The sequence below is a fragment of the Corvus brachyrhynchos genome, unplaced genomic scaffold (assembly GCF_000691975.1).
Source record: "Corvus brachyrhynchos isolate BGI_N302 unplaced genomic scaffold, ASM69197v1 scaffold99, whole genome shotgun sequence".
In the NCBI taxonomy this organism is placed as follows: Eukaryota; Metazoa; Chordata; class Aves; order Passeriformes; family Corvidae; genus Corvus; species Corvus brachyrhynchos.
Genome location: NW_008239778.1, coordinates 2555574 through 2568308, shown reverse-complemented (window position 1 = coordinate 2568308; position 12735 = coordinate 2555574). Strand labels below are relative to the sequence as shown.

General features: G+C 41.2%; 1 long non-coding RNA gene across 1 annotated transcript; it reads left to right on the top strand.

Annotated features, from left to right (window-relative positions):
* The first annotated feature begins 4060 nt into the window (after positions 1-4060).
* On the top strand, positions 4061-12164 carry LOC108448828. Its single transcript, XR_001864851.1, has 4 exons — positions 4061-4710; positions 5051-5122; positions 11052-11161; positions 12043-12164. It is a non-coding gene; the product is annotated as an uncharacterized LOC108448828 (long non-coding RNA).
* Positions 12165-12735: the final 571 nt, after the last annotated feature.

Sequence of the window (12735 nt, the reverse complement as noted above, 5' to 3'; positions counted from 1 at the left end):
CTCTGCTCTCACTGAGGGGGTACAGTCTTCTCTGTCACAGTGGAGACTCATTTTTTGTTTCGCTCCTTATGTAGGGATAGTTTATAGTGGTTCAGTGTGGCAGTGGCATCCTGATGTTCACACAGTATTTTAAACTTCAGAAAACCCTTTCTGTTCAGGTTCATGGGACTAAGACAATGAAAAAGCAGTAGCTGCAACTACCCATGAAATTGATTCTACTGTAGCAGACTGGATGTGTGTTTTCTGTTTGTGAAGATTTGTGTGTGATTCGGGACCAAATTCACCATTGTGAATTGTGTGCTGGGACAACTCATAGTTAATCCTTTCTGCAGCTTTGTTGTTTTCCACATTTCAGACTCGCAACTTCCAAAGGAAAGACAGAAAGGGTGGCCCAGAGAGAAGAACCAGGACTTGGCTAGCATGTGGTATTAGCTGACACTAGCACACGAAGAGAAATGTCTTATAAAGGGTCCTATTGTGGACAGCAGCACAGAAGAAGGAGAAAAAAAGCATAAGAGGTAACTGAAACTGGGTAAAACTGGCTGTTTGTGCAGCTGCCCAGAAAGCAATTAGGATTAATTTTTAGATGGAGTGTCAGATAGGGTCTTTGTGTGTTTATATTAGCCACTGAAGAGTAAGGAGAGCATAGCTGACTAAGGGTACAATTTTTGGATTTATCCATGTGATTTAGGGTTTGCAGTCACTTTAGAAAGTGGAAATTAAGCTTTCAAGCCACTTAGGGTGACTGTTTTCAAAGGCATCTAAGTCAAGCACATTTGATGTTATCAGCATCTGCATTAGACATATGGGCAAAACTATGTTAGTTCCTGGTGTATAGTTTGCTGAGAGCACACGTGTGTAAATCATTTTCCTTCACTGATTTAAAACTCTTTGTCAGACTGCAGCAGAGAGAAAACCCCAGCAGTAAGTGAACTACTTCCAGACAATGCTGGTAATGGTCTTTATGTCTTGCATTTATTAGATGGCAGGTTTTCCACCATAATGTTTTGCTAGCAAGCAAAAAATATCATCTTCAGGTGATTTTCCTTGTAAAAATCCTCCTTCTTCCTTCAAAAGCCAAAAGCCACTGCAAGGTATCAATAACATTTCAATAAAGCAGTTTTTCCCTCTAGAAATGCCAGTGAGAACTTGAGTGAGAGACAGTGATTGCTGTGTGGGGGCAAGTGATGCTTTTTGCCTGAATTGCAGATCAGAGGATATTTGCCTCCAAGGTAGAGACCCATTGGTTTTACTGGAAGCAGCAGTAAAATGTAATGCCAGCCAGCTTTCAGATAATACTTGAGCACTTGCAAACCATTCAGTCTTTCAGAGAGCGATATTTTAAGTTTGCATTGTATTTCATTTAATGTGGCACATAAAAATTTTCCTATGAAAACAACTCAAAAAAGTTTTTTCATAAGCATTTGCAGCACAGTATTGGTACTTTGTTTAATGTACTGTAGCAATGTTTCCAAACTTTGGAAAACATGCCCTGGAGCGCTCCGGTTGTGTGTGAAAATGCTGCCTGGGTTAGAAGTACAACCACATGGCACAGCTCACCGAGAAGGGAAGGCTCTGCCTGGTTGCTGTGTGTTGCATGACATTTATTGTGTGTGTGCACAAACAGCTCTTCAGTGGGCGCAGACAGGGACCTGCATTACATCGTCCATTTATTTATACTGGTTCACCTGGGGGCAAGGCATGGAATACAGGAATTGAGAGGAAGGAACAGCTATTTTTGAGCATTGTAGCCTGTTACTAAAAATTAAGGAGAAAATCAATATTGTAGTCTTGAAGCTTGTTGCTTAAGAATCTCAGGGCAGGGATGTGTCTCTGGGGCTCAAAGCACAGTTGATTAAGTAAATGATGGTTTGGATGAAGTGTGGCTGCTCTCTGGAAGAATCTTAGGGTGAAGCTATGGCAAGAGACTAAAGGGAAACAGGACATTAAGGTGCATTGAGAGGGGTGCAGTGGAGTCCTGCTCTTTGTCACCAGTCTGCAGGGCAACACTTGGTTCAGTCTCTCTCAGGAAACCTATTCTGGAATCAACAGGAAAAGCTAATGCAAAACCTTATTGCTTTGTTCATGCCAACAGATTGTCGAGGACTTCAACTCTGATTGATCTGTGGCCTCAAAGTCTTTCCAGGGGAGATGAGGATCTTTATTTCCATTTTATAGATGGAGAAACAAAGCAGTGACGTAAAAACAAACCCAAGGAGCATCAGCCTGCCTCTATGGCCCCCCCAAGAAAAGACACCATAGCGCTCTGATTTGTGAGTCACAATATGTGAATCCAGAAGTAGGAGTTCGTTTCCATGGTTTAAATCTTCAGGTACAGCTGCAGATGATGCCTCTGATAGACGTGTTCCTTATTCTAAAGTCCGTGGAGCAACAGTAACACCTAGTGGCTGAATGTGCCAGTCTGTTCCTCCTTCCTTTCCTTCCTTTCAAGAAGTAGAGTTGGAGGGCACACGGTGTGATTGACAGCTTTGGCTTGCAAGGCCAACACTTAGGATCTTCAGGGATTTGCCATTTTCCTTTCAACCCCCCACCGCATTCTGTTTTCTATTAAAAGTGGTAGATGAAATATGAAACTCTTCCTCCCACCTCCCAACCCCCTTCACTTTTCTAGCTTATGGAGGAGGTTGTTCCAGTCCATCTTGATCTGTAGGTGGGTGGGCTGTGAGTGACCAAGCCTACTGCTTCCAGCTTGGAGCACTCAGATTTCTGTAAGGAATCCAAGCTTTTTCATTTTCTTTTTCTTTTTCTTTTGGTCGGAAAAGGATCAAGCAGATCATCTGGTGGAGGTTGGTGACCTCAGTCCATTTGATAATGTGGTGTTAACTTGCCTGCGTTAAGGCAGACCAAACCAATCAGTTCCAAGAAGTACCATTTCCTAAAATGTGGTGTGTGGGATTGTTTGCCACAATCTACTGGGAATGCTAATTCATCAGAGAGGGACCCCTAGAAAAACAGCATTAAGGAGGAAAGAACCCACAGCTGTTTATTATGTTAGCAGGAGAACCCTTCAGAGGGTTTTCACTGCCCCTCACAGGGGAAGGTTTCAGTTTTTCCATGGAAAAAAAACATTAAGCAAAAGTAGGTCTGCTAAAGCCCAGATCATTTGCATTTATAAATAGACCCTCCGCTCTTTGTGGGAATTACAGTACTGAGACACTATGGGCTTGTCATATTCATGCTGTTTAATTTTAGGCTTCTGGTTTAGGTATTCTGGCTTACCATTGGAAGCATCTGTTTAGGAGTCTTCATTGCCTGTTGACAGAGCCTGAACTCTAATTTACACTGGATATATGCTCTTTTACATATGACATTAACTTGTATCACCACTCAAAGATTAGTATTTGCCTCCCTTCATATCCCCAGTTCTCCATCCAGCTTCTTCCCAATTACCTGTTGAGATGGAACAGATTAAATTGAGAACTAGCCTGATGGCTCTGGGATTAAAAAAAGAAAATAAAAGAATCAGCTCCACAAACCCATTTACTGCAAAACTGCACAAAAGGCTGGTGCTAACAGAAAAGGACCAGCAGGGGTGTGGCCAAATGGGACAAGGATGGGACCATTTCTTTTGGCTTCTGTGAGGATGTACCTGGAATTAAAGCATGCTTTCATAATTCATACCGTTAGTCAGACCTCCTAAATTTGTGTTCCCAATACCTGTTTGTGAGGGTAGGCAAAGAGAAACACAGCCTGATGGTGAGAAATGAGGAATATTGTGCTGGGATGTGTTGGGCAACCTTTACTCTTAAAAGAAGGAGCGTGGCAGCCTTGTTGGGCGGGGTGAAAAATCTTCCTTAATATTTTGTAAAAATGCTGTCAGAGGTGGCAGACCTGAAAGTACTGAAAGAAGACAATCACAGGGTAATTGTTGTGTGTGATTCACAAGGGCCCTTGGAACCTTTTCTATTAGACCCGTATGCTTTTTGTTTTGAATACAAGATTTCAAAGTCAGCTTTGTTTCTCACTGGCAGCTGTGGTGTTTGCCACCCGTGTTGGTCTGGGAAGAGACGGCATTTATTAACGTTGTCTGATCTGGTTATTCACTCAAGGCCAGAACCTCAATGACTTCATAGAAAGAAAGCAAAGCAGTGTGTAGTGTCTTTAGAGAGACTGCCATGTGCCCTATAGGAGAGGAGAGCCCACTGACAGGAAGATTTTGTTTTCTCTCAGTTTCGTTCTCTGGTTTGACTTATGTGTTACTTTGGAGTTTGTGGGCAAGCACAGGAGTTCCTTAACCCCACGATCCTTCCAGGCATTATGTTTCTGCTAACACCCTGGGTCAAATCAGCTGTCTTTTCGCATGTCTCACATTCATTTTCATTTAAGGCTCAATTACCTCTTGGCAATATGCCATTAGTGATAACAGATTTATACCAGCAATTAGTATGTTTTGAGAAGTCTGGAATAAAATCCTTGCTCCTTTGCTTAGGTACCTGGATGCAGTGATGAATTCTTAACTCTACACCCTAGACTTTAAAAGATTTAGGCTTGATAATTTTGCCTCAATTCCCTTTAAAACCTAGTAAAAGTGGTGCATTAGTTTCCAATGCTTGGCTCACTTGCAAACTCATTTGAAATTCCCTCCTTAATATCTCTGGGCTACAGAAACTCATGTGTGTGAGACTGGCCCTCTGAATGGGGCCTGCCACTGCAGACCTGCTGTGACTGAACCTCCTTCCACTGCTGCAGGTAAGGTTTGAAGCACTGTGTCACTGTGTTGTACTCTGTATTTTAGACAGCATGAGGAATGTCTTGGAAATATAAAAAGCAAGGTAGACTGGGCTATATAAAAGAGTTCATATTTAATACAGATTGTTGATCAGGTAGTCTTAAGTGGTTCATTATTTATTGTTCTTCAATAATTTGAGAACTTAAATCTACTTTTGGCTTAGCTAGTGATGCTGTCTTGAGCTGGGTTATAAAAATACTATGCTTCACCTAAGCACAGATTGTTATAGTTTTCATCTTAATTAGCAACCTGCAGATTTAGATGGATTAATACAATCACTCTTTCTTTCTTTTGCCATAGAAGTTCAGAAGTATAATCTGTCACTTGTGAGAACATAAAGAATTGGACTGGAAGCATTCCAAACTCTTTACTGTAAGTGTTCAAAGATTTAATGGAGTCCTCAGTCATAAAATCTTTAATTTGAACTAGACCTTTATGTTCTCCATTCTTAAATTCACTATTTTTATGTCCAGGGGATTTCCTGTTATCCAAGTATGTACGGAGGCCCTTTATTTCCCTCTGTGTGTGTTTTTTAATTCAAATCAAATGTGTATGTCAGTGGTTGATTGCACTTAAACCTCCTTACGTTCATATTTCTTATTTAATTGCATTACATTTTAAGGTTTAAGGCTATATATTTACTGCAGTTAATAGCACACCATATTTAATGAAGCTGTTATCTTCTGCAAGTATATACAGGACAATGGAGATTGATTGTAGAGGACCTTTCGAAGAAACTGTATCTCAAAGCCATTTAACATGAATAAACACGGTGGAGGGTTTTTGTTGATGTAGTTCTTCACCTAACACAGCTTCAAAACGATGGAAATGAGTGGTTGGGTTATCAAGGCTGTTGTTCTCCGTATCCCCAGCCAGGGACTGCACCTCTGTAGGTTGCAGCCACAGCTGGAGTGTCCTGGTCCCAACAAACTGTGGTTGTTCCCAGAAATGCTCCAGAACTACAGCACCAAAGTCCACTCACCTCCCATGCACACTGGCCAGGATCGCCCCCCTGCCCAACCTACAGCTCAGCTCTGTAAATCTATTGTCAGTCCATTCAGGGAAGGCTCAGTACGTGAACAATTATCTGGTTTTACTGAAACGTCTGAAAAAAAGGGCAAGTATTACCTAGAGATCATGTCCAGAAAATCTGGGACAAATTTCTTATGCTCCACCAGAATGCAGCCAGCTGAACACCTGTTTTCAATGCAGAACAGGGCATCACCCTACATTGGGGCACTGCACTGGGTTTCTTACAACAATCTGAGAGTTAAATGCTCTGAATGGAGCCAAAAAATGCTGGGAGCCACTTCTATCCAGGCACACAGCAAGGCTGATAGTCCTGTCCTACCATTCCATCACATACCAAAAATCTCCTTAGTCTGGTCAAAAGCTTTTATTTCTTTTTTTGGGCAACAATCAGTTTAAACATTTCATAGTGTCTTGCAGACTTTATAATTTCCTTTCTGCCAAAGAACAATTTATATCTCTCTTTAGATTACATCTCATCTTGCTGCTTTTATTTTTATTTCTCTTCTTTCATTGTTGTTACTATTTATACCATGTCATTTTTTATTCCATTCCTGTTATCCTTACAATAGCCATGATACATAACAGAGCACTGAACCCTGTGTTACAAAGGGAGGCACCGAGAGATTTCCTGATGGCTCTGGTAGGTCAGGGAGTTCAACCAGATTCTTTCTGGGTGTAGACTGACAGTCCATGTATCCTTCCTGCCTGAGAGCCTGTGGCATGAGGGGCTGTGAGCCAGTGTAATCCCAAAGGATTATTTGGGGATTGGTTTTGCGTCTGTAGAGAGATTGATCTCCCTTAGGCAGAAGAGAAAACAGAGAGATGAAGAACATTTCTTGTGGTAAAAGAGATTTGTGTTCTGTGTGTGGAGCTGGATATCTGTAAAGTACAATTTAGTAGCTCCAGCTTGGGTCATTTAAAAATGGAAGCGAGGCCCTAGAAGAGGAATGGATTTTAGAAACCAAGCCCATTAGGTGTGGAATCCATTGCTGACAATGGAGTACTCTGTGAACACCTAAGCTAGCATTAGTGTACATGTGCTTAGCCAAGAAATACTTGGAACCTATTGCTTTGCAGTGACTTTATCCTTTAATGCCTGCAATCTTTCGTATTTAGCACCTTAGCTGCCTTTTTATTGCTTCCATGGAGGGATCTGTCAGGTTCAAGAGAGGAGACTGTGTAGAGAGCCAGCTAAAGAGCAAGACAGTGCCACTGAACAGTGCTGGCGTTTGCTTGTATGATTGCTCCCCTTAGAATGAGGAGACCAAAATGTTCATAAAGGTAAATTGATAAATCTGGAAAATATTCTCTTTAAATAATCCCCAGAGCTCCCAGCCTAACACACAGCTATAGAAAAAAAAAGACCCCAACAACTGAACAGGATGTTGGGCTGCATTACAGTAAGAACAGAATATATATCAAAAAGGTGTTATTGTTATTACCTAAACCACTGGTGAGTTCTTGTTGAGAGTGCTCTTTTCAGTACTACTCACTCTACCTAAGGAGGATATGATTAAGGGATAAAGCAGGAAAAATGACATTAATACTGTGCCTTTCAGCTCTGAATTATAAAGCAGGACTAAAGAGCTTTGGTATTATCTTTTTTAAAAAGAGATCTTGCAGTGATTTTAAATGATTTTAAAATAATGAAGGTGATTAATCACATTGAAACAGACAAAGTCTATGAAAACAAGAAGAGTTAAATTGAAAAATAGGATCTTAGGAAAAGAATGAAGACAGAGAAGGGAGAGGTTCATGTGAATGCTCCAATAAATATGTAATGTCAGTTATCAGAGGGGTCCTGTGAATCTGCAGGATATCCTGCAGGAATCCTGTGAATGTGCAGGATAAGGTGAAGATAGAACTGTAAGGAAAATAGGAGAGTGACAATGGGATTGTGACTGTTGGACAGTTACACACAGACAGTGGAAGCCACGCTGGAGCAGGCTCTGGGAAACACCTGCAGCAAGGAGGAAAAGGAAGGTCCTGCAGCCTGTGTGGTAGGTCCATGGGCAAGGATGGTGCAGGGAGGCACTGACTCACAAAAAGTTTGCAATGTGAAGACAGAGGGCTGACAGGTAAGGAGCTTGTGGAAAAAGGCAGGGAGAGAAGAGGGAGAAAGCACATGGCTGCTGTTAATCCACCTTGACTGCAGACACCTAAGGTGAAAATACTTGAGGCAATTTCAGCTCTTAGCTGGACAGGATCCTGCTGTGGATGTGGTGGTCCATATACAATGGGACCAAGTGCAGCAATTTTCAGCTTGCAGCCCACAAATTTTTGAAGGACCAAAGCCAACTTCTAGGGGCCCTGTGAAAGCCAGCTAAGAAAAGCAGACTGTTGTGGTTAGGCCTCATTGTCATGGCCCATGGAGAAAGTTCCTAGGAGATTAAAAAAAAAAAATCAATAAAAGCTGTAAAAATATGGCTAGAACATTCAGATTTTCTGGGTAGATGAAAGGGGACACCAGTCTCTCCACTTGCATCCCCACCAGTTGTTTTCCTTGATTCCACAGGGCAGGTGGCAGTGCCTCAGATGTGCAGGAGCTGGGATGAGGGTGCTTATTTCCATAACTCCTTTCTTATCTGTTTTGTGTGCATTTACTTGTGTATTTTGTGAGGAAGGGAATGAGCCCACTATCTCTTATGTGACTTGCACAGTACAGAAGGGGAATTCAGACTCCCACTCATATTGGGTTCCTCAAGTCAAGCAACCTGGGGCCATGGGGAAATGAAGAGAAGTAGGAGAATTTCAGGGCCAGAGTAAAAAACTGAGACATTCCTTGGTCATGAAAGTCCTTCCTTCTCTGAGATTCAGGGAGTCCATGACTCAGGACAGGTTTTCAAATCAGCTAAGCCCACCGAATCTGGATATCCTATAGTCAGTGACTCCAATAAAAATTGCAGCCTGGTCTCTGGTAGCTGTTCCACTGCATGTTACAAAGTACTTTGTTTTGTTGTAGAAGTTCAGGATTCTCTGTGGTCTGGAGAATTTATATTATCAGTGTTTATGTCCTGTACAGCATCAAGCAAGATCAGTGACTCAGTGATGTTTAATGAACAGTTAATGAACAGGAACATGGTTTGAGGATACAGACATGGAGACAGACCTCCCAATGTTTTTTTTAGTGACCTCAGCCATAGAAGTGAGAGCATACTTATTAAATCTGTAGATGAGGCAAAGCTGGAACTGAATGCAAGAGTACTGGAAGGCAGGATTAAAATTTCAAGTGATCTTGAAAAATTGGTGATATAATCTGAATAAAATTAGATGAAATTCATTAAGGACAACTGCAGGGCACTATGCTTTGGCAGGAATAATTTTTACTAGAAAGTACAGGATGAAGGAATGTCAGGCTAGCAGTTCTGTGGAAAAGGTAGAGAATCCCAAACTAAACATGGATTAACAATGATGTACAGATGTCAAAAAGGCAAATCCTCAGCAGGACAGTGGTATTCCCCAGAAATATAGGTCATGGACACTGTAAAATAGATGTAGAGAATAGAATAGTTGGAAAATCCAGAGTAAAATACCAGAAAGAATTAGAACTATCTGACGTGACCTGGAGAAACTGCCATTATTTTGCTTCTAGAAGACAAGGAACATTATTAAAACATTTTTTAAACTATGTTGAAGAATTAAAAATCTCTTCAAAGAGAGGAGGAATAGTTTTCTATATCCATCATGAAAAAAAGTGAGCCATTAAGAGCTTAAGTTGCAGTAAACCAGAATGAGGTTGGATGCTAAGAAAACCTACCAGAACAGAGCACAAACATTTGAAATATGTTTTCAGATGACCACGGAGACTTTCTATCTTAAGATCTTTCAGAACAGGGCAGAAAAATTTGTGCCAACAATAACCTATATATAACAGATCCTGCCTTCTTACTGGGAGAAGGAAGAAGGATTAGGTAACTCTTACAGTCTTTCCTGGCTACTTCTGAATGTGTTTCTACTCTGTCAGGTCTGAGTGCAGTAGCCTTTCTGCATTGTCTGTATCACACCTGTGTGCACCCCTGCTCTACTGCATTCTTGATGATTCTGATGGATCAAGGGTGTGTCCACAAACTCCCTGTGCCTGTGCAGATCAGTGCCTGACATCAAAGGTGACATAAATCATTTTTCCCAGGACACAATAATGCTCAGAGTATGTATAATTCTACCAGACACAGGCATTGTCTTGCTGATCAGTTGAGTCATCACATTTTCCATCTGCTGAATTATGCTTCAATCTGAGTTATTTTATCCCCTGTATAACTTTATAATACCCACACAAGTGCTTCACTCAGGCAAAGTTCTCATCTCTGGTCAATGAATTTTGCCATTCATGACTTCTAAATAATTTCTAATGCTTCACACAATAACACTGTCTGTCATGTTTGCTGTATGCTAAACTCCTTGTGTGAGACTTCTTTCAGTTCTGTTCCATTTTGAATTGTAATTGATTTATTCCTGGTCAAATGCAAGAAATGTCACACAATAGCTATCTACTAGCTTAAAAGAAAAATCTCCATAGTCCCATAAAATTTTCAGTCTGGCTCAGGTTTAGTTTGACTCCCCAGTAATAGATGTGTTGCAATAACCTTAGTAATCTTATAATTTAATTTATAATAGAGGTCTTGAACTCTTACTGTTACTAACCTCTTATCCATCTCTTTCAATTTTCCAAGGTTTCTTGAATGCTTTGTATATCACAATGATCTAGGCATTTTGGGAAGCTAGAAGGGGTTTATCTAAATTATTTTTGAGTTTAGGTGATCTTATCAATGACTTCATTCTAGCTTCAAAAGGACACTTCATAATTCTAAAGCTCTTCAAGGTTTTATCAACCAGAACAAAGCTGCTTTTCCTTTTGTCTCTTCTTAGTATCCACATGAAAAGTGCACTCAAAAATATTAGGGATTGGCCTTTCAAAATTTGTTTGCCATGATTCTAACAACATTGTGACTCTTTTTTTCGGCTAATTACTGACTTTTGTAATACTCTAAGTGGTGCTGAAGAGTTGAGATGGCATTTCGGTTGTGGAGCTGCAGTCTGCTTACACGTACGACAGTGCTTTTCTGCCTTTTTGTGCCACAGATCCCTCTTTTGCTGTATCATCCCAGTTTTTCCCCTTCAACCGAACAAAAATCAGACTAAATTTTGATTATTCCTTTTATTGTCTGTATTTTCCACCACTTCATTTACTGGTTGGCTTGCATGCAGGGTGTGTATGGTTAAAGAAATTATAGATGTTTTTTCAGAACAGTTTTTGATATCTTCGTCTCAGGTTTGCCCAATGGACTGGGAAGCTGAAACACATTCCATGTGCCTGCATGATCCATGTCCAATGGATTATTCTTCTGACATGACAGTGTAAGGCTGGCATTTGCTTAGCAGGTGAGCAGAGTGCAGGAGGACAGCTCTCCAAGGATTTCTTTTTTATGACAGCAAATCTCACAGGGTTGGTAAATGAAAACCTGCCCCTTACCTCTTATTTCCCCCAGTGCTGCCCTGTGTCATGGCTTTCCAGTGTGCATCTGCCTCTTTCATCTTGAACTGAATTGGTGAAATGCATCCAAATAATTTATTTAGCCCTGCTTGCAGGGCTAAAGGGCAGATCTTTAATTAACATGCTTATGCACAGGCATACAAAGTGTAGCTTTCTATTTTAAATATATTACATCTGGTTTATAAGAATAGGACTGTTCAGATTTCAAGGGTTTTCTTCTCAAAGCCAGTCGCTCTGATAAATTGAAGGGATTATGTTTTTGTTGGCTGTCTTTGTTACCTCCATCACTGTGTTTCCAATTTATCAACATAGTTTTGAGAAATTGTTAGAATATGTTGCACTCGTAAGCACCATGGGGAGAAAAAAAATTCATTTATTACTGCTATTGTGTTTGATTATATTACGCATATCCAAAGGACTAAAATGAAATGTCATCTTTAATTCTCCCCTTACAGTAGACAATATCACCCTTTCTTCTCTCTTTCCAGAAACAGCTTAGAAGTCAATTCTTCATTTTCATTTTAAATCAGCCATACAGAGTAGAAGCAAGTGTGCGCTAGGGACAGGGCAGAAATAATGGGAGTCTGGAGATCTGAGCTCTGTTTCTGGCTCTGCCTTTAGCTCTTTGCAGTCTTGAGCAAAGTCATTTGACCTCTGGTCTCCACTCTCTCAGTTCATGAAATAGGAAGACCATTAGCTTCCTACAGATGTCTCTAATAATTTGCCAGAATCATGTCTCGTCTAATCACCTGTGTTTAATATCTCCTAGGGTCTTGCAAAATCAGTGAAGGCTGAAGCAGCAAATTTTCTATGCAGCCGAAAATAAAATGCTTTTGGAAAGTTAAGACTTGAAGACTATGAAGAGCTTCCGAAGGGTCTAACCCAGGCCAGGAGAATGGGTCAGAAAGCCACTGGTGCTGTTCAGTGTTGTTAAATAATGTTGATAAATGATCTATCTGAGCCTGTCAGGAGAGGGAGGTGTGTTTGGGACAAAAGGCTGAACCCTGCCCTCAACATCCAGTCTGGTGCTGCAATGAACTGCTGGGGTGGAGGTCCAGCTGCACCCACTTTGTCTGTGCACACAGAGCTGAGGATGAGCACCCAGATTGAAGGGGAAGGGGTCTCAGAGAACTGCTCAGTGTTTTGCTCTTCCTGACTCATTTTCTAGGAGAAGACTGAATTTGGAGTGGTTTGTAGTCCAGCTGAAAGGGCAGAGCAGAGAGTAAGTCTCTTCTTTTGTTGCCTTGTCAGGCTGAGGAGGAGTTTCCAGAGGACTGACTGAGCAGCATGGCTGAAAGGCTGAACATGCCAGGGTGAGTTTCTGGGAGCTGTGTGCTTTCTTGGGGGTGAGAGAAGGGAAGGAAAAATGTTCCCCTTGCTGGAGGTGAGGGGATTCTAAAGGGAAGAGTGCTCAGGCTGCTCTGAGCCAGGGCTGGGGACAGAGGGCCCTGTTACGTCCTGG